General features: G+C 45.8%; 1 protein-coding gene across 3 annotated transcripts in view; it reads right to left on the reverse strand.

The window, feature by feature from the left end:
- Nucleotides 1-26651, reverse strand: part of LOC146857737 (CYFIP-related Rac1 interactor A-like) — a 176382-nt gene that overhangs the window by 131976 nt on the left and 17755 nt on the right. Inside the window, exon 1 of one of the 3 annotated variants that reach the window (XM_085648347.1) lies at nt 20980-21098. The exons of the other annotated variants lie outside the window; for them this stretch is intronic. The gene's annotated coding sequence lies outside the window, so the exon portion shown is untranslated. Of the gene's footprint in view, nt 1-20979; nt 21099-26651 lie in introns of those variants that run through there. 3 annotated transcript variants of the gene reach the window in all.

The raw sequence follows: 26651 nt of genomic DNA on the forward strand, positions 1-26651 counted from the left end.
CCCAGCTCCTTCCTCCTGTGCGCCGCTCCACCACCGTGTTGCCTCCGCTGTTAATGCTGGCCAGGGACCCGCAGCGCCGAACCTCCCACTGCGGGCATTCTCCGCCTTCCTCCGCTGTCTACCAGTGTTCAACCGGCGCTTCCGGTTTCGCCGGCCGGGTTCCCTGCACTTCCGGGCGGCCTCCAGTGCACCGTGGGCCGCGGCTGCCCGTCCCCTCGCAGGCCGCCCAAGATGGCCGGCAGCCACCCGCTTCTGCCGCGTTTGTTGTCGCGGCGCCAGCCCTCGGCGCCGCAATCCCGGCTATCGGTCCGCTCCAGGGGCACAGACCAGGTGGGGGAAGCCCTCCAGGAGCTCCGGAGTGCCGGGGTACCACGCTTTACAGGATTTTAGCCGGGCTGGATGCGGAGCTCTGTGCTCACGCGTCCATGCCCGTCGGCTGCCAAGCCACGCCCCTCAAGCTCCTTCGTTATGGAGTGGCCCAAGTAATGGATACAGTTTCTAAACGTTGTGGAACTTGAAGGTAGTCCTTTCTGATCAAAGTCGAGAACACGCATTTCCACAGAGTGTCATCTTCCTTCTGTTACAACGACTTTCCCAGATCTTACAACTGATATGTGTGGCATGGAATAAGCATATATCAGAAAGCAATTTATCTCAGATGTAAAAACAAAACAGAAATATAAAACGAAATAACCCCCCCATAAACCCACCCCCACCCTCCCCGTGGTGGCGGCAACAATCAAACGATGACGAAGTCACATGACATGAGAACCCTAATCAGAATTGGAAGAGATGAAGGGCTCTTATTGTGGAAGGACACACAGCCGATGGAAGACCTTGTGAAAGGAAGGAGACCAGGGGGCCTCATTTAAATTCAAAATTCTTATAGTTATCTCTGAAAATGTCAGACATATGCTCTATACTAAGCAGTTTCCAGAGTCGATAGTGCCAAAGAGATATAGCCGGAGCCGCCTTTCTCTTCCAGGCTGCAGCCAGGGGGATCTTAGCTGCTCCAATACAAAGCCACATGATCATTTTATCAGCTCGGGTCTGGTGTTCTAGGGAGGAATCACAAAGCCCCAACAGGACGCCTGCCATGGTAGAGGGGACGGGGTATCCCAGTATATCTTTTATGTGTGTCAGGATTTCTTCCCAGAAGGGGCGGATGGTCGGGCAATCCCACCATATGTGTTGAAAATCCCCAAGTAGCCCACATCCCCTCCAGCACCTATCAGAAGTAGCGGGGAAGATTTGCCGCAGCTTGACAGGATGTAGGTACCAGTCCATCATGGTCTTCAAGTGTGCTTCCCTGAGCTCAGTGGAGTAATTGAAACATGTAATGTCGGACCATAAGTGCTTCCATTCCTCCTCTGATATAGGACGGTGTATCAAATCTTGCCACATGGACATATATCGCGGGCGGGGGATAGAGTAGTTTTAAGCAGGAAGCTATATATAAATGAGATCACTTCCCTCATAGAAGTAGTCTTGGTGAGGAAGGCCTTGAATTTTGTGAGGGGTCGGGTGGCAGCTTCCCGTACGTGAGGTGTAAGGGCCCAATGCATCAATTGAGAATAGTGATAACGCTCTGTGTGTCCAATTGCATAATCTCGTTTACAGTTATCAAAAGTGAGAGGGTCAATGTTGTGAAACAGGTGCGTCAGAGCTAAGCAGCCTCCCTTCCTCCAGGCATCAAATGGTCCCTCATGTAGGGCCGGGGGGAATGCTGGGTTAAAATGGATCGGTGTAAAGGGGGAGGGGAACGAGGGCCACCTATCATCACCCGAGACTGAGTCCCACACCTTCAGGGTGGTACTTGTGTGGGTGCTAATGTAGGTATTTTTAGGTCTGTCCTGTCTAGGGTGCCAAGCCAAGCCCCAAATTGTCCTTCCCGTTACGCTGCGGTCCATATGTAACCAATGTTTTTCAGATTCCTGTTGTGACCATTCTACCAGGACTCTCAGCTGCGCCGCTTTATAATATAATTAGGGCTCCCGGTTTTCCGTTTTTACGGATTTTTACATATAAATACAGACGGAAAACAAGTTTTCCTTTATCTGTAGTTATATATAAAAAACTGTAAAATACTAGTACATGTTGCTGTGCTGCCGTCTGGTGTCTCCCCCTCCTTAAAGGATTAAGAGGTGTCAGCCCGGGCTGAGAAAGCTTCCCGGGCACACACAGAGCTGCCAGCCGCACCCTAGTACTTCACAGGTCTTTGAAAGACCATTTATTTGTTAATGAGGCTTTTTTGTTACTTCACCCCTTTTAGTGCCCCTGCCAGAGTCAGATTAGGAGCCTCTATTCACACCATTGTTGTGTGAGTTGTGGCTCTTGCACCATGTTGTGAGCACGATTACAGCAATTGAGCATTTGGTGACAGGGTGGGACACCGCTTCCTGATGTAATTAGCAGGTCTGGGAGGCAGCAGCTGCCTCTGGGGATGCAGAGCCGGTGCTTGACACGTGGATATAAAAAGTGCCCGCCCTCCCCCCTTTCTAGACGGCAAGCTATAACTTTTCTTCCTGTCTCGTGGTCCCTCTACAGCTGATCGCGTTCCCACTCGTGTGGGTACATCAGCTACCCTGTTCTGTGATGTCATGTCCATGAGAGCAGCAGTCACTGGTGTGTGTGTGTAATGTGACTGATGGTGGATGTATGCGGGGGCAGAGACTGGTGTTATTTGATATGTCTCTGTTCAGTGTGATCTGGAGCACTGGGCTGCACTGCTGCTGGCTGTACGCTGCTGGGCATCTCGAGAGGGGAGGGGGGTGTGGGAATGCAGGCAGCAGACCGGGCTGTGAGCCTGGAGGGAACTCGAAACAGGAGCGCTGTGGGTGAATACATGTTCTGACACATAGAAGCAGCCGTCTGGCGCAGTGCGGCCCTCTTAAACTCACGTTGGACATCCTCGGCTATGGAGACAGCGCTTCTAATAGCACCATTTAGGTGTTTCTAGTTACACCCTACATCATTCAGCCTTCCATTCAAACCATGGCTCCCCCTTCCTCAACACTACAAACAATCCCCCCACCCCATACATTCCTCCAAATCCTACTGAGCGTGGCTACCACCCTGCACTCGCCCCAACTCAATGCAACCGCCTCCCATTCAATTCATCCCCACTTTCCACCCCAGGTCACCAGGCCTTCAGTTCCGCCGTAAAACCAAACCTCATGACACTATCTGCAAATCTTTACACACCCTGCCTCCCCCCTCGCCTACTAAAATTCAGGCTTCACAAACTCGTGTATGTTGCTTGGGGTAAAAAGCAACACAGGATTTACATAGAAGCGCCAATTGTGCATCTTTTTTAAGGCTTATTTTTCTACACATTAATACATCACAACATCCTTCGTGGGGTCTCGCTGCTATTGCATTAGGAGCCCCTGCAGCAGCATGGACGCAGTTTAAATGGACTCTGTTCATTTTCCAGGGTGGCATTAACCATTTCGGACATAGAACACAATGCTGTCTTGTACGGTGCATCTTCTTACGTCACAGGGCATGGCAAATCTTTAGCAACAGACTTGGAACAGCCAAGACGCACCACATTTTCTATTCAAGTAGTGTTACAAGAAGCTTGCCAGTCTCCCTGGAACATGCTATGGGCAGACAAAGGAGTAATAAACAAGCATTTTGAATGCAATAAGTCTCGCATTTACCCAAGTTTAAGCTATTGGCATTGTAAATGATAATGCCTTTTATTTATGTTTTAAAAACGAAAACAAAAATAAAAGACATTATTATTTGCAATGTCAATAGCTCAAACTCGCGTAAATGCGAGACCTATTGCATTGCAAATGCTTGTTCTTTGTTGCATCTGTTTTTCTGTCCTCCTATTTCAAGCACTCACTTAAAAAAACAAGCATTTGCAATGCAATAGGTCTCGCATTTACTTGAGTTTGAGCTATTGGCATTGTAAATGACAATGCCTTTTATTTATGTTTTGGTTTTTAAAACAGATAAATAAAAGGCATTGTCATTTACAATGCCAATATCTTAAACTGACGTAAATGCGAGACCTATTGCATTGCAAATGCTTGTTCTCTTCTGCACACACAAAACATCAATCCTCATAGTGATGGCCAGGGACAGCTTTTAGCGCTAGTGGGGCACAATTGGGTTGCAGTTGAAGTCAGTGTGAGTTTCTCTCTGTGGGGCAGTATGATGTTCAGTGGGGGAAAGGACGTGGCACTCTGCCGATGACAGAAACTGCAAGGCTCTGAGACAAATGGCTTGTGATAGCACTTTTGAGCATGTTTGGGACATTTTGCAAATGGCAAAGTTTTCAGGTGAATGTATAGTGTTGACCAATAACAACTGAGCGCATGTGTGCATTGTCAATTTAAATAAATGTGGAAAAATACTAGCTGTAGCGTCGTCTTTTGCTTGTAGCAAAAATAAATGTGGATAAATACAGACGGAAATGGCAAAAAAATAAATACTTTAAAACCGGGATCCCTAAATATAATTGAATATCTGGGAGTCCAACGCCCCCTTCTTTGCGAAAGCGATGCAACAGGGAGTAAGGGAAGCGAGCTCAGCCTCCCTGCCAGATAAAGCGGAGGATCATGGCCTTCACTTTCCGAAAGAAGTCACCCTCAAGCTCAATAGGTAAGGCTTGAAACAAATAAAGGAGCTTAGGCAAGAGAGTCATCTTTACGGCTTGAATTCGACCTAACCATGACAGGAAGAGAGGTTTCCATTCCGTGAGTTCTGTTTAAATGCGTGCAAGAATGGGGGGAAAATTGGCAGCATAGAGTCCCTCAAGTCTTGGCATTAGTTGGACCCCCAAGTATTGGATGGAAGAGCTAGCCTAGGGAAGGGAAGTAAGGGCCCGGAGTTTGAGGACTTCTGCCGGCGGGAGGGTGAGGTTGAGGATATATGATTTGTCTCTATTTATTTTAAATCCTGACACAACTTCAAAACGCTCACGTTCTGATCGTAAGTGGGAGAGGGAGGTTGTGGGGTCAGCTAAGGACAAAAGGACATCGTCCGCGAACAGTGACATTTTGTGGGACTCCCCAGTGAATGGTAACCCCTTAATTCCGGGATGAGACCTAATTGCTAATGCTAGTGGTTCTATGCTGAGGGCAAAAAGTAAGGGTGAAAGGGGACACCCCTGACGGGTGCCTCTTGAGTGGCGAAAGAAGGGCGAGTGCACCCCGTTGACTACCACTTTGGAGCAGGGGTAATTAGCTCTAATCATGGTGAGAAATTTAGGCAAAAATCCAAATGCTGTGAGTGTTTGGAAATGGTATGGCCAATCAACCCTATCGAAAGCTTTTTCAGCATCTAACCCTACTAGGACCGTGGGAATTTGGCGTCTATTGGCCTTTTCTATCAGATGCGCAATACGGCGGGTATTATTGTGTGTTTGACGTCCTTTAATAAAACCCGACTGATCTGGGTGGATAAGGGCAGGCATGAGGTCATTCAAGCGCTTGGCTATGATTGAGGAATAGAGTTTGGCGTCTAGATTTAATAGGGCGATCGGCCTATAAGATGCGCAGCGTTGGGGGTCTTTCCCCGGTTTAGGTATCTGAGATACCGGCCTCAGACATTGTGCCAGAGGTCGTGCCTGTCTCCGCCATAGTGTTAAAAAGACGTGCAAGGTGGGAGCTAATATCCGGGGCAAACGTCTTATAAAAGAGGGCGGTATAGCCATCCGGCCCAGGAGCCTTGTGGGGTTTTAGGGCTTTAATGGCCACAGTCACATCGTCTACTGTTATAGGAGCTGTGAGTAAATCATTCCATTCATCAGATACCTGGGGTAGGGGCAATGCCCGGAGGTAGTGCCTTTGGGCATCGGAGTCTAGGGTGTCCCACGTGTAAAGGTTTGTATAGAAGGAACCAAAGAGCTCAGCTTTGTCCTCATCTTTATATGTGATGTCCCCCGTCGGACCCTTAATGCCACCTATATATTCTCGTTCACGTTTATCTTTCAATTGTCTGGCAAGGTGTTTACCAATTTTATTGCCCTGAGTGTATGATAGATGTCACAATTTGAGGATTGTAAATTCCGCCCTATTATTATAAATAGCCCTAAGCTTGCCCCGGAGTGCCGTGAGGTTGCGCAGAGTTTGCCTGGTGGGGTTGAGTTTATGGGAGCGCTCAATATCAGTCAATTCACTTTCCAATCATTCTCTCTCGCTAGCCCGCTGCTTGTTCAAAGCCGCATTGAAGGCAATACAGTCCCCCCTAATAACAGCTTTAAAAGTATCCCAGGTGGTAAATTCCGAAGTGTCCTCCGGGTCGTTATTATTGAAGAAATCAGTGATCGCTTTTCTCAGTTTGGTACAGGAATCTTTATCTCGGAGAAGCGATGGGGGAAAGTACCACCTACGGGTAGTCGGGGGGTGTCCATACCAAGTGAGATTAACGGATAGCAGGCTGTGGTCAGACACTGTGAGGGGGAAGATCTTTGCATCTTGTAGGGCCCCCCGCATGGTCTGACTTATGAAGATATAATCGAGTCGCGAGTATGTATAGTGAACATGTGAACAGAAGGTGTAGTCTCGGGTCTGTGGGAAAAGAGTGCGCCATGCATCTAGAAGTCCTAAATCATGTAAGCTTTGTTGCGTCGCCCCCGAAAATAAGGCCATGTCGAACGCTGAGTGTGCGTACTGTCCAAATCTTTCTGCCATATCAAATTGAAATCACCCATAAGGGTTAGTGGGCCCTCTACAAAATCTGTTAGTTTCCCCAGAAACGTGTGTAAAAAGACCGCCAGCCCAGTATTAGGGGCGTATACTACTCGTTTTGTCATAACCCAGCGGAAGAGTGAAACATGATGGCCACTCCCATATGTTTCATGTGGCATGAGGACCTATAAATTAGCGGAAAATGTTTGTGTTTGAGGCGCGTGTCCTCGGCTCTAACTAAGTGCGTCTCCTGTAACGCTACTATGTCGAGATGGTGGTCGATAATGTATTTCCATATTTTGTGACATTTTTGGGGAAAGTTAAGACCTTTAACATTCCACGTTCCTATAGTGATCGACATTATGTCACAGGCACAAAACTACCACCTACCCATAGATCCAAAATTCACATAGCCTCCGATCCCAGGCCTCCGTGTCGTTATTATTGAAGAAATCAGTGATCGCTTTTCTCAGTTTGGTACAGGAATCTTTATCTCGGAGAAGCGATGGGGGAAAGTACCACCTACGGGTAGTCGGGGGGTGTCCATACCAAGTGAGATTAACGGATAGCAGGCTGTGGTCAGACACTGTGAGGGGGAAGATCTTTGCATCTTGTAGGGCCCCCCGCATGGTCTGACTTATGAAGATATAATCGAGTCGCGAGTATGTATAGTGAACATGTGAACAGAAGGTGTAGTCTCGGGTCTGTGGGAAAAGAGTGCGCCATGCATCTAGAAGTCCTAAATCATGTAAGCTTTGTTGCGTCGCCCCCGAAAATAAGGCCATGTCGAACGCTGAGTGTGCGTACTGTCCAAATCTTTCTGCCATATCAAATTGAAATCACCCATAAGGGTTAGTGGGCCCTCTACAAAATCTGTTAGTTTCCCCAGAAACGTGTGTAAAAAGACCGCCAGCCCAGTATTAGGGGCGTATACTACTCGTTTTGTCATAACCCAGCGGAAGAGTGAAACATGATGGCCACTCCCATATGTTTCATGTGGCATGAGGACCTATAAATTAGCGGAAAATGTTTGTGTTTGAGGCGCGTGTCCTCGGCTCTAACTAAGTGCGTCTCCTGTAACGCTATTATGTCGAGATGGTGGTCGATAATGTATTTCCATATTTTGTGACATTTTTGGGGAAAGTTAAGACCTTTAACATTCCACGTTCCTATAGTGATCGACATTATGTCACAGGCACAAAACTACCACCTACCCATAGATCCAAAATTCACATAGCCTCCGATCCCAGGCCTCCGTCCTGAATAGTCATAACGCCAGATCTCATAACAATGCTCTCCCAAAAATCAGAGTTCTCATCGAAAGTAACTGTTAAAAAGCCGCCACCACAGCCCTCTCCTACCAACCCCACAACCCTCAAAGAAACAGAAACAAACATAGTCGAATAAACAATACAAATATTACAATAGGTTCCTCTGTGTGACCGAAAGGGCCCTTCCAGGAACCAGGGGGGACAGCAGGTCCGAGGACCCCGTCCACTCCCGTATCGGCGGAATTTTCAGTCAAAAGCATATTTGTGCGGCTAAGAGAATCAACAAGTAAAGGCATGTCTTAATAAAAGGCCATTCTTAGCTAAATGCATCAGTAGGTTACCAGCATTGGGAACTATAACATCAGGAAACATTCTGGGTAACAGCCTGTACCGACATCCAAGAGTATCTCCGTCTTACAGACAAACCTCACTACAGAAATAACAAGGGAAGCCATATTGGTCTCAAGTGCAGAGTTCACAGTACCTATGGTCTCTTCTTGTCTTGGACAAGTGGCCGAGGTCCTAGGGATGCGAGCAGCCGTGAATCCGAAGAACGACCCACAACTTGTGCTCTGAGTTAGCGTTGGCTCTTGTAGTATGCCACCAAATGATCCGCAAGGCGTCGGTCGCCATGGCAAGTATACAGGAGGCTCCTTGAAGCAGGCTGGAGATGATCATCGGCGCCCCCTGCGCGTCCCGACATTCCAGGCAGGCGCCGACGCAGAGCCCCTGGTCGATTCTCCATTTTTACCTTGGGAGGGGGCAACTTCCTCAGACGGAAGGCCCAGAAGATCAAAGCCCTCCTGTAGATCGGTGATGTGGTGCCGTTTGTTCTGGAAGTCAAAGCTGAGTCCAAATGGGTAGGTCCATCTGTACCGGATCTTATCATCTCGTAGTTTCGCAGTGACGGGTCTGAACAGCTGTCTCCGTGCCAAAGTAGATGGTGCCACGTCCTGATAGATGGTACACGAATGGCCTTGAAATGAGACAGAGACTTTCGTCCTAGCTGACTGGAGAACTGCCTCTTTAACTTGATAGGAGTGGAATTTCGCCAGGATGTCGCGGGGTCGCTTCTTCTCTCCGTGCTGGAGGATCCCCACTCGGTGAACTCTGTCTAGTTTGATTTTAAGAGTCCGTGGAAGCAGGATCTCCGAGAACAGACCCACCAAGAAGGCCTCCAAATCCGGCCCTTCCGTGTGTTCCTCCAGGTCTCGGATCCGTATGTTCTCCCTATGTGCTCTGTTTTCGAGGTCCTCCGTCTTGAGCTGCGCTTGACGGAGCTGAGCCTTGAGTGTTTGGACATCGTCTCGGAGCTCCGTAGTGAGTTGCTCTTGGTCCTGGTGTTGTGTCTCGAGGTCAAGGACTCTAGTGCCCACTGAGTCAACATCCTGTTGACAAGTCTGACCGCAGTTGGTCTATGGAGGCTTTGATGTCTTGGCTGATGTCGTTGCGGAGTTCAGATTTGAAGTCTTTGAACATGGTTAAAGGGTCCGCTTTCGTGAGTGCCATTGTCGTAGAGCTTGTGTCTCCTCTTAGCGTGGACCGCTTTTCTGAGGAAGAAAAAAAGTCTGAGACCTTATTCGGCATTTTGCTCGTCGTCTTTTTAGGTGGCATATGGCTCGGACCTTCAAAGTCGTGCATGCGCAGGGAGGATAGGTTGTGCAGGGGACCGGCTGGTGAATAGCATGAAGTGGTGTCGGAAGTGGAGACCCCCTTGTCACAAAACCAGTATCCCGAAGCTAAAGAAGGTATCTCCTCGTGAATTCAGCTGTGCAGACATTCAATGCACAGGGAGGGTCAGTTGCGCCGCGTGGGGGTATAGCAAGTAGGTGTGCACCTGTGCCCTTGATAATAGCGGAAGCCGTGGGAGGTCGTGGCTTCGTCTAGGAGGAGCAGTTAGTAGGAGACTTCAGCAGGGGCAGCAAGGTGGCAAATCATGAGGACCAAAATCGCCCACGCAGGACGTATCAGCTGTGATGGATTACAGCCATAGATCTCCCAGAGGGGGGATGGTGCACACGCAGGGCCACATCAAAGCATAGGTGAGTAAAGAGGTCCCAGGTAATCAGGCTATATGCAGGCATGCGGCAGTTTCCAGGAGACTGGAGACAGTGAATCAACAAATGCTGTGTGTGATGGGCCCCCCCACCTGGAAACAGCAAGCAGTCCCAGCACTCAAGACAGGCGTATCGGCGACCGCCGCCATTTAGGCAAACGCGGCCGCCATGTTAGAGTCAGACAGAGGGAAAAGTCCAGCCAAGCCAAAGATCCAGTCTTGCCACCGCCAGCACCCCTGAGCCAAGTGGTACCTCAAGTTGGTCCTTCGTGTCACGGAGATCGGCGTCTCCGTTGGCAGCGGGAGTTCATGCAGGGCACCCGTCACCGCGGGCCGCACGCCGCCATTTTAATGTGCAGCGCGTTCACCTTCCGAGGCAGCCAGGGCAGAAGCGGTACTTCTCGCGGCAATCGGCGATCAAAACCAGCCTCCGCAGATGTTTCACATCATCGGACGTTTGCAGGTTACAGTTGCGACGATCCCAGGTGCCTATAGCCGCTGCTCTCTTCCCCAAGACCGCTCGTGGACCGGGAGCCGAAACGGGCTACGTCCGTTCAGCCATCTTTCCCAGCCACGCCCCCTCCATTACTGATTTTAACATGGATCCAGGTGTCTGAATTCAGATTAATCACGGCCTCTAGTAATTTTGGTGGTGCTCCCTAGCAGACGGTCTCTCGGAACCCTGTTGAATGCTGGCACAAAGCAGGCATAACGTTTTTAGCTTTTGATTTTAGCCTTTTCGACGAGGAGGGTGACTGCAAGTAGGTTGATCGTCATGTTCATGCCAGCCCTAAAGCCCGTCTACATTTTCAGGATGAAGTTTGCTGAGGAGACCCAGGCTTCCAGGTCAACTAAAAGATTGGAGGGAAAAAGCATAGCTTCATCATCAATGAGAGCAATAAAGTTGTAGTTTGCTGGGTCGGTCTGCGAGTCTAATTTGAATTGATGGGTTGCAGAATGCTGCAAGGCCAGGATGCTGTTATAGAGTTGGTGAGGAAGGCATGGTGCTGGATCTGATACCCGTCAGGTAGCGTTTCCCAAAACATTTTGCTTTTTCTGTCTGGGTTTTGCTGATTTACTTGTGGGGCCTCCAGGCTCTGGTAACTTTCCCACTGTAAATACAGAGTGTAAGTGTCTGCACCCTTCCTACCCATGTTGGAAAGTAGAGCTGACTTGATGTTGTGGACCATGGGCCATTCGGCCATCGCCAACCGGTGGGTGCACACTGGCAGCTATCGTGATTAAACTCACAAGCCGCCTGCCAGAGCAGGCCTCTGCATGTTCGCACCCGCACCTATGGTGCCCATGATAGCATGCAACGCCTACATTTCAGGCTTGTGCGTAAACACTGACAAACGTATTCGTTAAACCCGTGGTTCAGTCTGCTTTTACAGACTTGGGCGGGTGCACTTGCACCCTTGGTGCTGGGGACTATGTATCCAACCTGCCATAGCAGGTTGGTGTGCACACTAGCTAAGGCAAGTGGCTCCTTTACTGCAGGGACCCTGACATTCATAAGCGTCTAGTGGGTGGTGAGCATATTCGCCAGTTGCGGGACCCCGCATGGCCCATTTACTCGATCGTGCTCCATCTCCCTCGTGCGACACGCCGACTTCATGCTCATTGCATTTGGTGTCTTATTTCCAGGGTACAGCCCTCAAGGTGGGGGTGTATCCGTAGTAGTGCCTCATTGTACCTCATGTGACATTGCTGAACTTGCACATGTGTGTGTGACCAGACGGGTGTGGTGTAACCTGGATGTTGTGCCTCCTTTCCACGGAGGTATAGAATTTGCAACTCTTCATTGAGTGATCGGAATGGTCTGGTGCAACCTGTATCATTTTGCACTGGACGTCGTGCCTCCTTTCCAGGGAGGTATGGAATTTCCCAATCTTCATTGTGTGACCGGAATTGCCTGGTGCAACCCATCTCAATGTGCATCGGTCATTTTCCCGCATTTCCAGGGAGGTACAGAATTTGAAGCTCCTTGTGTGTGTCTGGTGCAACTTATATCAACTGACACCAGACGCTGTGCCCGGATTGCCTGGGCATGACCATGATCATCTTGTACCGGTCGGGGAGCCTCCTCCTACAGAGAGATTCTCCTGTGTTACTCCCCATTCATCGATTGTTCCCTTTTTGACCCTGATCGCGGCGGACCAGCTTCCCTCTCCATGGCTGGCCCTTCTTGAAGACATCTTGGTGCCTGGTAGTAACGAGAGAGAGATTGGCTGGGTTGCAGAAACACTTCTGAGACAGTTCAGATGTGGGTCAAGAGACTTTATGATTCTATTGTGTTTTGAGACCTGTGGATGAACTTTCCAAGTGACTGCTAACCTTCCCTTGTTTATGTCTGCTTCCTAATTAAAACTTGCTACATATCCCCGCTTGTTTTTGCTTCCTGAGGACCCAGACTTCGTGCGGCCTAGTATCCGGGAGGCAGGACTGGTTATCTTCCATCTGGGGGTATAGGACAATTGGGGTGAACCAGAGGGTAGAGGGTGGCTGGGACCACAAAGTCTGCAGGGTGTGTGATCCATTGACCTGCTGCGTACCAGTAGCACCGCACTAGCGTGTTGAGTGCATATGTGTGCGAGAGTGCTCTGTACGGACTGGGCTGGTACCTGTTGCATCGTGTAGTGGTGCACAGTGACTGTGTGTGAGTGGCAGGGACAGTCTATGAGCCGTGTGTGCATCACAAGACTGGCTAACGATGCTGTTTTATACGTTGACTTCATACCAAAAGCACAAAACATTTGACATTGGGTTTACCCGTATAGTTCCGGCCCGCGTTGCTGCTAAAAAGTGTTCTATTTTCATGTATGTACATATCTTTGATATCGTTCTGACCCAGTGTGTCCCCTAATACTGTGTGGGACTAAATTATAAGGATTGCATGGGTGTGCCTGGGGTGGATAGCGTGTCACACCGCATAAGGGTGCTCTCTCTCTAGGGTGGGGGCTAGATTAGGAATTGTCCACAGTGTGCATACTATTGATATTATAATATTACCAGCGGGCCCAGTCCTGCTAGCAATATTTCCAAATGTGTTTTATGCCCAAAGGTATATGATGTTCCTGTTATAATGATTGACTATGTGTGTGTGAATATAAACTTTATTAACATAAATCCTGCATGAAGTCTTGTTTGTGGCACTCAATGTCTTTTTTGATTGTGACTGCTGTGCCTTTGCTTTAAAAATTGCCTAGGAGGAAAGCCTGACTACTCAGTGCCAAGCTACCCAAAGGTGAGCATAAGTTACACAGCGAGGCGAGTGTAATCACCCACCCTTGATGGGAGCGGAAGGTTCTGCCTGGCTGGGGGAATCCCTTCAGCCAACTAGAAAGTGCTGGATCCAATACATGGATAAACAGTGGAGTGAGGTACGTGGCCCAAAACTGTTGGTCATGTTTGAACAAGGCGTTAGGTAGGAAGGCTGATTGGGCCTGGCACCCCTTCTGATCTCAATTACTGGAGTTTGAGCCGGATTTGCAAGTCGTTCAGCGATGACCCACCCAGTTGTTTTGATGGAGATGCTTTTGAGTAAGCGCTTGGCACATTTTCTTTAGCAGGTGGTCAGAGAGATCCAAGGAGTATGCAGCTGTTATGTGAACTATCCAATATGCCTCAGAAATGCTGGCATTGTGGTGGCGGAAGCATCCATTTGCAAGTGTGTTAATTTCATCCTAAAATCGTTTGCTGTTTTTCAATTAGTTTGTATAGAGAAGCTTTGACCATACTTTTGTCAGGTAAGATTTTTTTGGCTGTCCAGGTAGCCTTTCTAAAGGCAGACCTCAGGGATGCCAATGACTTCCTTGTGTCTTGATTAATATTGGGGTCTCAGTTCCAATCTCTCGTTTAGCTCCCTTTTTTCAGTAGAAGGGATGTGATAAACCAGTCTGCCCCTTTCCAAGCCTTATTGGTACTTGGAGTAGGATTTGATGGGAAGTTAGAGATGAGAGCATTGGTCACTGTATAGGACTAGGTTGTGCTAATGACGTACTGACGAAGTCCAAGATTGCCTCCACCACGGGTCCTTTCCATGTGAGACGTTTTAGTTTGAAGGCCCTGGGTGACATTCGCAGGTCATTTGCACGAGTGGATCTTGGTGGACATGGCAATGTCTCCACGTGCTGAGGGAAACAGTTGCTCTCTACTTTAGCTGTTATGCTGTAGTGGGTGGTCATTGAAAACATCTCTGCATCTACCAAGGTGTAGTCCATAATTACATTAGTTTTGTGAGATAACCTAGTGAAAGCTGCTGGTTGATCCTGGGGAAGGCAGCCGTTAAGTGTATAAAGACCAATGTTCTCTAGAGCCGCAATGCACGGTTTTCTATGTTGGTCGATTCTGGTGTGAGTTGAAATTGCTGATGGTACTGTTCGGAGCAAACGAGTTTGACGCTCTTGAGATGGTTGGGGCTGCTTTGCAGTAAATGCATGTTAAAATCTCCTGACAAAACCAGTCGGGCTTGAGGAAAAGTGAACTGAAGGTTTAAGTAGTGCGAGCAAAGACTCTTTCTTTCCGGCTTTGTTCTTATGACTGGGTGGGTGTATAAGTTGCAAATTAAGAGCCAGAAGTCGTATGATGTCGAAGGGGCTGAGAGTTTGGCACTTTGTGCCCAAGTTAATCTCAGGTCAGTTTATGATCATGACTAGAATGTGAAGGCATTAGGTGTGGAATAAAAGTGAAGAGACAGATGTGGTCAAATTGGTTGGCAGCCGCGGTCCGTGGAAGTAACAGCGGTGGGGCCAAGTAAGGGGGGATTTCGAGGGACGATTCAGAGGGAAAATTAAATAAATAATTAATTTTCCAATGGCATCATCCCTTGAAATCCCCCCTTACCTGGCCCCACCACCCCACTGCTCTTTCCTGCACGGACCCCGACTGTTGGTTGGGTTAAAATGGTCTTGTGGGAAGTTAAAAGCATGGATAATTTTAAGAAGAGGTGCGGGGTAATTTCATACTTGACTTACAAAAACATACAGATTTCTAAGAAACCCATCGAGAAAAGAATCTCCAATGTAGTTAAGAAATTAAGGGGTACAGTGTACGACTTGGTATACTGGAACTATGCCATGGATGTAGTGATCCAGGCGTCTAGTGCGGGTACCATTGGGAAAGAGAAGTAAGTCCTCTAGTGGTAGCTGAGTAGCTGGGTGGTAGGAAAGTGTATCTGGTGAATATCTCGGCCTCAGACATTTGATCTAATGACTGCATTCTGTAAATATAGGAATGATGCTGAAAAATTGGAAGAGGATTTAAACTTTACCATTCAGCTAGAGAGTTCCATATTGACAGGACTCAATCTGACTCCCTGATGGAGGTGGTGGAAAATATATTTTTCATAGATTGGTGGTAGGCACAACAGAAGGAATATTCATATTACTTTCACGTGCACAAGGTCATACTAAAATATTCATACTACTTCCACATGCACAAGACCCATTCTGAAAATAGTTACTTCCACATGCATTGGACCATATTAAACTATTCATACTACATCCACGTGTATCCATATTAAAATATTTACTCTACTTCCATGTATATGAGATCCATACTAAAATAATTCATACTACTTTCCCGCATGCAAGACCAATACTAAAATAATTCACACTACTTCCACAGCACAAGACCCATACTAAAATAATTCACACTACTTCCACAGCACGAGACCCATACTAAAATAATTCACACTACTTCCACAGCACTAGACCCATACTAAAATAATTCACACTACTTCCACAGCACGAGACTCATATTAAAATAATTCACACTCCTTCCACAACATGAGACCCATACTAAAATAATTCACACTACTTCCACAGCATGAGACTCATACTAAAATAATTCACAAGACTCATGCTAAATTAATTCATACTACTTTTACAAGTACAAATGCCATACAAAAATATTTACACTACAACCACATAATGAAGACCCATGCTAACATATTCATGTTACTTCCACATACTGAAGCCTCATGCTAAAATTGTCGTACTACCTCCACATACTCAAGACCCAAACTAAAATATGAATTCTACTTCCACACACTGAAGCACCATACATAAATATTAATACTACTTCCACATACTGAAGATCCATACTAAAATATTTTAACTACTTCCACATACTGAAGACCCATACTAAAATATTAATACTACTTCCACATACTGAAGACTCATACTGAAATATTCATACTACTTCCACATAATGAAGACCCATACTGAAATATTAATACTACTTCCTCATACTGAAGACACATACTAAAATATTAATACTACTTCCACCCACATACTGAAGACCCGTACTGAAATATTAATACTACTTCCACATACTGAAGACTCATACTGAAATATTAATACTACTTCCACATACTGAAGACCCATACTGAAATATTAATACTACTTCCACATACTGAAGACTCATACTGAAATATGAATACTACTTCCGCATACTGAAGACTCATACTGAAATATTCATACTACTGCCACATACTGAAGACTCATACTGAAATATTCATTCTACTTCCACATACTGAAGACCCATACTGAAATATTCATACTACTGCCACATACTGAAGACTCATACTGAAATATTCATTCTACTTCCACATACTGAAGACCCATACTGAAATATTAATACTACTTCCACATACTGAAGACTCATACTGAAACATTCATTCTACTTCCACATACTGAATACCTGTACTAAATATTCATACTACTTCCACATACTGAAGGCTCATACTGAAATATTCATTCTACTTCCACATACTGAAGACTCATACTGAAATATTAATACTACTTCCACATACTGAAGACCCATACTAAACTATTCATACTACTTCCACACACTGAAGATTCATGCTGAAATATTCATTTTACTTCCACATACTGAAGACCTATACTGAAATATTAATAAAACTTCCACATACTGAAGACTCATGCTGAAATATTCATACTACTGCCACATACTGAAGACTCATACTGAAATATTAATTCTACTTCCACATACTGAAGACCCATACTGAAATATTAATACTACTTCCACATACTGAAGACCCATACTGAAATATTAATACTACTTCCACATACTGAAGACCAATACTGAAATATTAATACTATTTCCACATACTGAAGACCCATACTAAACTATTCATACTACTGCCACATACTGAAGACCATCACTGCAATATTCATTTTACTTCCACATACTGAAGACCTATACTGAAATATTAATAAAACTTCCACATACTGAAGACTCATGCTGAAATATTCATACTACTGCCACATACTGAAGACTCATACTGAAATATTCATTCTACTTCCACATACTGAAGACCCATACTGAAATATGAATACTACTTCCACATACTGAAGACTCATACTGAAACATTAATTCTACTTCCACATACTGAATACCTGTACTAAATATTCATACTACTTCCACATACTGAAGGCTCATACTGAAATATTCATTCTACTTCCACATACTGAAGACTCATACTGAAATATTAATACTACTTCCACATACTGAAGACCCATACTGAAATATTAATACTACTTCCACATACTGAAGATACATACTGAAATATTAATTCTACTTTCACATACTGAAGACCCATACTAAACTATTCATACTACTTCCACATACTGAAGATTCATGCTGAAATATTCATACTACTGCCACATACTGAAGACTCATACTGCAATATTCATTTTACTTCCACATACTGAAGACCTATACTGAAATATTAATAAAACTTCCACATACTGAAGACTCATGTTGAAATATTAATACTACTTCCACATACTGAAGATACATACTGAAATATTAATTCTACTTCCACATACTGAAGACCCATACTAAACTATTCATACTACTTCCACATACTGAAGATTCATGCTGAAATATTCATTTTACTTCCACATACTGAAGACCTATACTGAAATATTAATAAAACTTCCACATACTGAAGACTCATGCTGAAATATTCATACTACTGCCACATACTGAAGACTCATACTGAAATATTAATTCTACTTCCACATACTGAAGACCAATACTGAAATATTAATACTACTTCCACATACTGAAGACCCATACTGAAATATTAATACTACTTCCACATACTGAAGACCCATACTGAAATATTAATACTACTTCCACATACTGAAGATACATACTGAAATATTAATTCTACTTCCACATACTGAAGACCCATACTAAACTATTCATACTACTGCCACATACTGAAGACCATTACTGCAATATTCATTTTACTTCCACATACTGAAGACCTATACTGAAATATTAATAAAACTTCCACATACTGAAGACTCATGCTGAAATATTCATACTACTGCCACATACTGAAGACTCATACTGAAATATTAATTCTACTTCCACATACTGAAGACCAATACTGAAATATTAATACTACTTCCACATACTGAAGACCCATACTGAAATATTAATAATACTTCCACATACTGAAGACCCATACTGAAATATAAATACTACATCCACATACTGAAGATACATATTGAAATATTAATTCTACTTCCACATACTGAAGACCCATACTAAACTATTCATACTACTGCCACATACTGAAGACTCATACTGCAATATTCATTTTACTTCCACATACTGAAGACCTATACTGAAATATTAATAAAACTTCCACATACTGAAGACTCATGCTGAAATATTCATACTACTGCCACATACTGAAGACTCATACTGAAATATTAATTCTACTTCCACATACTGAAGACCAATACTGAAATATTAATACTACTTCCACATATTGAAGACTCATACTGAAATATTATTACTACTTTCACATACTGAAGACTCATACTGAAATATTCATTCTACTTCCACATACTGAAAACCCATACTAAAATATTCATACTACTTCCACATACTGAAGACGCATACTGAAATATTCATTCTACTTCCACATACTGAAGACCCATACTAAAATATTCATACTACTTCCACATACTGAAGATTCATACTGTAATATTCATTCTACTTCCACATACTGAAGACCCATACTGAAATATTAATACTCCTTCCACATACTGAAGACAGATAGTAAAATATGAATTCTACTTCCGTACACTGACGACGCATACTGAAATAATAATTCTGCTTCCACACACTGAGGACCCATGCTGAAATATGAATTCTGCTTCCACATGCTGAAGACCCATACTAAAATATTGATACTACATCAGCACGCACAAGATCCATGCATGAATAATTGATTCTACTTCCACATGCACAAGTTGCATCCTAAAATATTCATACTTTTTCCACACACACACAGTGTCCATACAAGAACCGAGGTTGCTTTGATTTGGAAGGATTAATACTCGGGTAATAATTTCAGATCGTGCCCCTTAGATTTGTACATACTCCTGGAACAAGCATAGGGCAAAGATTCCGACTATACGTTCATAGGATGAGGCACTGGACGACCCTACTTTTGTAGGCACCCACAGGAAGGCGCCTGAAAATTACTTTAATGAGGGTGAAAATGTGGCAGATGATCCATCCCAGAGTAATCTGGGGACTGATTTTTGGTGTCATAGGGATTATGGGTTTCTTGTGTTTCAGTGATGAGTGTTCACTTTATAGAAGGTTCTACTAATGAATAACTCCGAGATTAGAGGTCTTGAATTGTGGGGCTATCAGAACCAGAGTTCGTGTTGACAATGATTCTGCTGCAGACATAATATAAGAGATAACTGATCAGGAAGCATGAATACAATGATTGGAATAAAAGGCTACATGATGAGTGTGACAAATCCGTAGCTTAATACCGTGGTTCATTAGACACCAGAAGATGTGCACCAAGATCACTCCCTCAATTTGAATTGATGGTACATTGATAAATTCTCAATCTGATATTCACGCTGTAGAGCGTGCCGATGATCATGCGCTGTACGGTGACACAGTAACGCCGAGTATCTTTGCTGAATTGAGAAGAACCCTAGAAGACTGGGCAGCATTGCAGTCTATGACTCTGGCAAAACACCAGTTAACAATGACGTGCCGGCTTGATATTGATAAATCCACATAGTTAATATGCTCTGTTCCTCCAATTGTGCACTATACATGATAAATATAGATGTTAACACTTTGAGCGAACTCATCTGTAGGTTATAGAAAGTGGTCATGAGGGTAATACAGTTGGACCTATCTGACTTCAAGCTTGGTAGGAATACTGCCAGCAATTTCCGAGAGAGCATTGCAACATCAGTCCATGCAGTGCGCCGAAAAGGCATTCGGTATGCCGGGACTGGACACAGCTATGAAACTGGAGCACTTTGTTATAGAACATGCCATGAGCCAGGGTTGAAACTAGAGCTCTGGTATCCATAAGTTGACAGATGTGTAGAGGAACCCGACAGGGCTGTCCACTCTCATCAGTGCTCCTTATGCTAGGGTCTGAGCCCCTGCTAGTATGGGTAGGGAAAGATATGGAATGATTGGCATAGAGTAGCCTTGAAGGTCATATATAATTTTGCTGTATGCAGATCCCCATGTCCTTCAATCGGTCGGGGCCTATGGGTCTGACCCATAGGCCCCGTTTACTAGACACTAAAGGAACACAAGGTCATATTTGTCTATATGGCAAATCAAAATAGTCAGGTCTGTTTTCGGTAACGGTGTTTGCAAGATGGTGGTCACCCCAAGACATCCATATGATGGTGCCAGTACCCCTCTAGTAATTAGATCCTCGCCTCAATGGGCAATTGACAGGCAAATCACAAGGCTTACATCACTCATAATAGTGAATGTGAAGCATTCAGTGTAAATAAAGAAGGGGAATAACCTAAAGCTGGGATAAACATTTGCTCCCCTGGCTCAGTTGGGGCGGGGGGGGGGGCACTGAGACTTATTTATGATAGAATGTGCAGAGAAGGGGTTACTGCGCTGGGGGGATCTATGTAAAAAACAAGATAATATTGTTTCAAGAGCTTACCATGAAGTATAAAGTGCTTTATGCCTAACTGCTGTCGGTAATTGGGTATATGCGGGAAGTCACCCCAGTGCAACCTCAGATGGGTTCAGTGCTTCAGGTCCTGTTCAGTCTTCAGGTGAGCCTCTGCTGGCCCTGTGCCAAGCAATGCTGTCAGTGAAGGCGGCAAGTGATTGAATGCGCGGGAAGCGGGGCGCCCTGCCATGGAAAATGAATATGGAGGAAGATGACTGAGTGGGAGGGAGCGTGCAGTTTAAAAAAACATCTTGCCAAACGAGATTTAAACAGTTGCAATTTAATATTCTGCATAGGACGCACATTGGACCAGCCATATTACATAGGTAAAAAAACCTAAGACCCAATGTTCTTCTCGTAGGTGCAGGACGTCAAGGTCACTGCCTTCCTAACATATGCACGTTGGACCCACCTTTTCCCCATATGCAAAGAGGGAGAGACAGAGTGTCGTCTTCTGCTGTAACGTGACATGGGTGGGGAAAAGTGCTGTAACTTAGCAGAGGTGATGCTGTGGAATATCTGCTGAAACACAGCCGAGGTTATCTGTGGTATATCTCTGCCGTAACATGGCGCAGGGGATGCTGGGGTATAGCTCTTCTGTATCATGTCACAGGTGATTCTGAGGTATCTCTGCTCTAACATAGCATAGGTGGTGCTCTGGTATATCTCTGCTGTAACATAGCACTGGTGATGCTGTGGTGTCTCCCTGCTGTAACACAACAGAGGTGATCTGCAGTATATCTCTGCTGTAACTTAGCAGAGGTGATGCTGTGGTATCTCTCTGCTGAGCAAAAGACACACAATTGATGGACGGAATGCAGAACAAATCAAAACATTCACCCCCAGTCAAGAGATCTGGGTTAAATCCATCATTCTTTTGTTCACCATGCCACCCCAGTTTAGACCTGGCCATATGCAAATCAGTCTTGACCCTGTGCCTCATGGGAACAGTCCAGCCCGAACTGCCATGCCAGGTCCTCCCTGGACCGGAAACAAGCATCCTAGGACCGGTGTCGGGGTTTCACCCCTCTTCAGCCAGGATAGCTTGATTCCAGTGGCACAGTGAGCCCAGGACCCACGTCTGGGCATACCTGGCGCACTTAGGGCGAGAAAGCAAAAGACACACAATTGATGGACGGAATGCAGAACAAATCAAAACATTCACCCCTAGTCAAGAGATCTGGATTAAATCCATCATTCTTTTGCTCACCATGCCACCCCAGTTTAGACCTGGCCATATGCAAATCAGTCTTGACCCTGTGCTTCATGGGAACAGTCCAACCCAAACTGCCAAGCCAGGTCCTCTCTGGACCGGAAACAAGCATCCTAGGACCAGTTTTCGGGGTTTCACCCTTCTTCAGCCAGGATAGCTTGATTCCAGTGGCACAGTGAGCCCAGGACCCACGTATGGGCATACCTGACGCACATAGGGCGAGAAAGCAAAAAGCATACAATTGATGGACAAAATGCAGAACAAATCAAAACATTCACCCCCAGTATTTGTCACCCCGAGTGGGACGGGTATGCCCAGATGTGGGTCCCGTGCTCTCCATGCCACTGGACTCAAGCTATCCTGGCTGAAAAGGATTGCATATGGCTGGGTTCAAACTGGAATGGCATGGTGAGCAAAAAAACGATGGATTTAGGCCCAGATCTCTGTACTATTGTGAATGTATGACATTGTTCTGTATTCTGTTCATCAACTGTTGTTTTTGCATTTGTCACCCCGAGTGGGACGGGTATGCCCAGACGTGGGTCTCGTGCTCTCAATGCCACTGGAATCGAGCTATCTTGGCTGAAGAGGGGTGAAACCCCCATGCCAGTCATAGGATGCTTGTTTCCAGTCCAGGAAGGACCTGGCTTGGCAGTTCGGGCTGGACTGTTCCCATGAGGCACAGGGTAAAGACTGATTTGCATATGGCTGGGTTCAAACTGGAATGGCATGGTGAGCAAAAAAACGATGGATTTTGGCTCAGATCTTTGTACTGGGGTGAATGTATGACATTGTTCTGCATTCTGTCCATCAACTGTTGGTTTTGCATTTGTCACCACGAGTGGGACGGGTATGCCCAGATGTGGGTCCTGTGCTCTCCATGCCGCTGGAGTCAAGCTATCCTAGCTGAAGAGGGGTGAAACCCCAAAATCAGTCCTAGGATGCTTGTTTCCAGTCCAGGAAGGACCTGGCTTGGCAGTTCGGGCTGGATTGTTCCAATGAGGCACAGGGTCATGACTGATTTGCATATGGCTGGGATCAACCTGGAATGGCATGGTGAGCAAAAAAACGATGGATTTAGGCCCAGATCTCTATACTGGGGTGAATGTATGACATTGTTCTGCATTCTGTCCATCAACTGTTGTTTTTGCATTTGTCACCCCGAATGGGACGGGTATGCTAGACGTGGGTCTCGTGCTCTCAATGCCACTGGAATCGAGCTATCTTGGCTGAAGAGGGGTGAAACCCCCATGCCGGTCATAGGATGCTTGTTTCCAGTCCAGGAAGGACCTGGCTTGGCAGTTCGGGCTGGACTGTTCCCATGAGGCACAGGGTAAAGACTGATTTGCATATGGCTGGGTTCAAACTGGAATGGCATGGTGAGCAAAAAAACGATGGATTTTGGCCCAGATCTTTGTACTGGGGTGAATGTATGACATTGTTCTGCATTCTGTCCATCAACTGTTGGTTTTGCATTTGTCACCACGAGTGGGACGGGTATGCCCAGACGTGGGTCCTGTGCTCTCCATGCCGCTGGAGTCAAGCTATCCTAGCTGAAGAGGGGTGAAACCCCAAAATCAGTCCTAGGATGCTTGTTTCCAGTCCAGGAAGGACCTGGCTTGGCAGTTCGGGCTGGATTGTTCCAATGAGGCACAGGGTCATGACTGATTTGCATATGGCTGGGATCAACCTGGAATGGCATGGTGAGCAAAAAAACGATGGATTTAGGCCCAGATCTCTATACTGGGGTGAATGTATGACATTGTTCTGCATTCTGTCCATCAACTGTTGTTTTTGCATTTGTCACCCCGAATGGGACGGGTATGCCCAGACGTGGGTCTCGTGCTCTCAATGCCACTGGAATCGAGCTATCTTGGCTGAAGAGGGGTGAAACTCCGATACCGGTCATAGGATGCTTGTTTCCAGTCCAGGAAGGACCTGGCTTGGCAGATCGGGCTGGACTGTTCCCATGAGGCACAGGGTCAAGACTGATTTGCATATGGCTGGGTTCAAACTGGAATGGCATGGTGAGCAAAAAAACGATGGATTTTGGCCCAGATCTTTGTACTGGGGTGAAGGTATGACATTGTTCTGCATTCTGTCCATCAACTGTTGGTTTTGCATTTGTCACCACGAGTGGGACGGGTATGCCCAGACATGGGTCCCGTGCTCTCCATGCCACTGGAATCAAGCTATCCTAGCTGAAGAGGGGTGAAACCCCGAAATCAGTCCTAGGATGCTTGTTTCCAGTCCAGGAAGGACCTGGCTTGGCAGTTCGGGCTGGATTGTTCCAATGAGGCACAGGGTCAAGACTGATTTGCATATGGCTGGGTTCAACCTGGAATGGCATGGTGAGCAAAAAAACGATGGATTTAGGCCCAGATCGCTGTACTGGGGTGAATGTATGACATTGTTCTGCATTCTGTCCATCAACTGTTGTTTTTGCATTTGTCACCACGAGTGGGACGGGTATGTCCAGACGTGGGTCCCGTGCTCTACATGCCACTGGAATCAAGCTATCCTGGCTGAAGAGGGGTGAAACCCTGAAACCGGTCCTAGGGTGCTTGTTTCCAGTCCAGGAAGGACCTGGCTTGGCAGTTCGGGCTGGACTGTTCCCATGAGGCACAGGGTCAAGACTGATTTGCATATGGCTGGGTTCAAACTGGAATGGCATGCTGAGCAAAAAAACGATGGATTTAGGCCCAGCTCTCTGTACTGGGGTGAATGTATGACATTGTTCTGCAATCTGTCCATCAACTCTTGTTTTTGCATGTATCTCTCTGCTGAAACACAGCATAGGTTATCTGTGGTATATCTCTGCTGTAACTTAGCACAGGTAATGCTGTGGTATCTATGTGCAATAACATGGCACAGGAGATGCTGGGGTATAGTTCTTCTGTAACATGTCACAGGTGATGCTGTGGTATCTCTGCTGTAACATAGCATAGGTGATGCTCTGGTATATCTCTGCTGTAACATAGCAGTGGTGATGCTGTGGTATCCCTGCTGTAACACAACAAAGGTGATCTGCAGTATATCTCTGCTGTAACTTAGCACAGGTGAAGCTGTGGTATCTATGTGCTGTAACATGGTACAGGCAATGCTGTGGTATGTCTGTGCTGTATCACAGCTGAGGTGATGCTGTAGAATCTTTGTGCTGAAACTTAGCAGAGGTTATCTGTTGTATATATCTGCTGTACCATAGCACTGGTGATGCTGTGGTATCCCTGCTGTAACACATTTGATGTGATCTGTAGTATATCTCTGCAGTGACATAGCACAGGTGATGCTGTGGTATCTCTGTGCTGTAACATGGTACAGGCAATGCTGTGGTGGGTATGTGCTGTAACACAGCAGCGGTAATGCTGTAGTATCTGAATGAGTGGCTTAGCAGAGGCGATGCTGTGGTATGTCTTTGCTGTAACACAGCAGAGGTGAAGCGGCGGTATCTCTCCTGTAACACATCAGAGGTAATGCAGTGGTATGGCTGTGCTGTAACACAGCAAAGGTGATGCGGTGGTATCTCTTCTGTAACACATCAGAGGTGATCTGCAGTATATCTATCCTGTAGCATAGCACAGGTGATGCAGTGGTATCTCTCCTGTAACACATCAGAGGTGATCTGCAGTATATCCTGTAGCATAGCACAGTTTATGCTGTGGTATCTCTGTGCTGTAACATGGTACAGGCGATGCTGTTGTATGTCTGAGATGTAACACCGCAGAGGTGATGCTGTAGTATCTATGTGATGTAGCTTAGCAGAGGTAATGCTGTGGTATCTCTGTGCTGTAACATGGCACATGTGATGCTGTAGTATATGAATGTGGTAATTTAGCACAGGTGATGCGGTGCTATCTTGGTGCCGTAACATGGCTGGGGTGATGCTGTAGAATCTCTTTGCTATAACGTTGCAGAGTTGATGCTGCTCTTTCTCTACTGTAACATAGCACAGGTGATGCTGAGGTATCTATCTGCTGTAACATAGCACAGGTGATGCTGTGGTGTGTCTGTGCTGCAGCACGGCAAAGGTGATGCCATAGTATCTCTGTGATGTGAAGTAGTACAGGTAATACTGTGGTATGTAGCATACCACAGGTGATGATTTGGTATCTATCTGCTGTAACACAGCAGAGGTGATGCTGAGGTATCTATCTGCTGTAACATAGCACCGGTGATGCTGTGATATTTATCTGCTGTAACACAGCACCGGTGATGCTGTGATATTTATCTGTTGTGACACAGCACAGGTGATGCTTTGGTATCTATCTGCTGTAACACAGCACAGGTGATGCTGTGGTATCTATCTGTTGTGACACAGCACAGGTGATGCTTTGGTATCTATCTGCTGTAACACAGCACAGGTGATGCTGTGGTATCTATCTGTTGTGACACAGCACAGGTGATGCTTTGGTATCTATCTGCTGTAACACAGCACCGGTGATGCTGT

The sequence above is a fragment of the Triturus cristatus genome, chromosome 3_2 (genome assembly GCF_964204655.1).
Source record: "Triturus cristatus chromosome 3_2, aTriCri1.1, whole genome shotgun sequence".
In the NCBI taxonomy this organism is placed as follows: Eukaryota; Metazoa; Chordata; class Amphibia; order Caudata; family Salamandridae; genus Triturus; species Triturus cristatus.